The following is a 789-nucleotide window of genomic DNA, read 5'->3' as shown; positions in this document are numbered from 1 at the left end:
GGTGGGATAACGGGATAACGGGATAACGGGATAACGGTGGGATAACGGGATAATAACGGGATAACGGGATAACGGGATAACGGGATAACGGGATAACGGGGGGGGGATAACGGGATAACGGGATAACGGGATAACGGGGTGGGATAACGGGATAACGGGATAACGGGATAACGGGATAACGGGATAACGGGATAACGGGGGCGGGATAACGGGATAACGGGATAACGGGATAACGGGGTGGGATAACGGGATAACGGGATAACGGGATAACAGTGGGATAACGGGACAGCGGGAGTGGGATAACGGGATAACGGGGTGGGATAACGGGACAGTGGTGGGATAATGGGATAGTGGGGATGGGATAACGGGATAACGGTGGAATAACGGGACAGCGGGAGTGGCATAACGGGATAATGGTGGGATAACGGCATAGCGGGGTGGGATAACGGGATAGCGGTGGGATAACCAGATAATGGTGGGATAACGGGATAGAGGGATAACGGGACAGCAGTGGGATAACGAGACAGAGGTGGGATAACGGGATAACGGGATAACGGGGTGGGATAACGGGGGTGGGATAACGGGACAGCGGGAGTGGGATAACGGGATAACGGTGGGATAACGGGACAGCGGGATAACGGGATAACGGGATAACGGGGTGGGATAATGGGATAACGGGACAGCGGGATAACGGGATAACAGGGATGGGATAACGGGACAGTGGTGGGATAACGGAATAATGGGAGGAGAATAACGGGGGTGGAATAACGGGGATGGGGTAGCAATGGG

Source organism: Passer montanus, unplaced genomic scaffold, assembly GCF_014805655.1.
Source record: "Passer montanus isolate IOZ18808 unplaced genomic scaffold, ASM1480565v1 scaffold418, whole genome shotgun sequence".
In the NCBI taxonomy this organism is placed as follows: Eukaryota; Metazoa; Chordata; class Aves; order Passeriformes; family Passeridae; genus Passer; species Passer montanus.
This window is presented reverse-complemented; position numbering follows the sequence as displayed.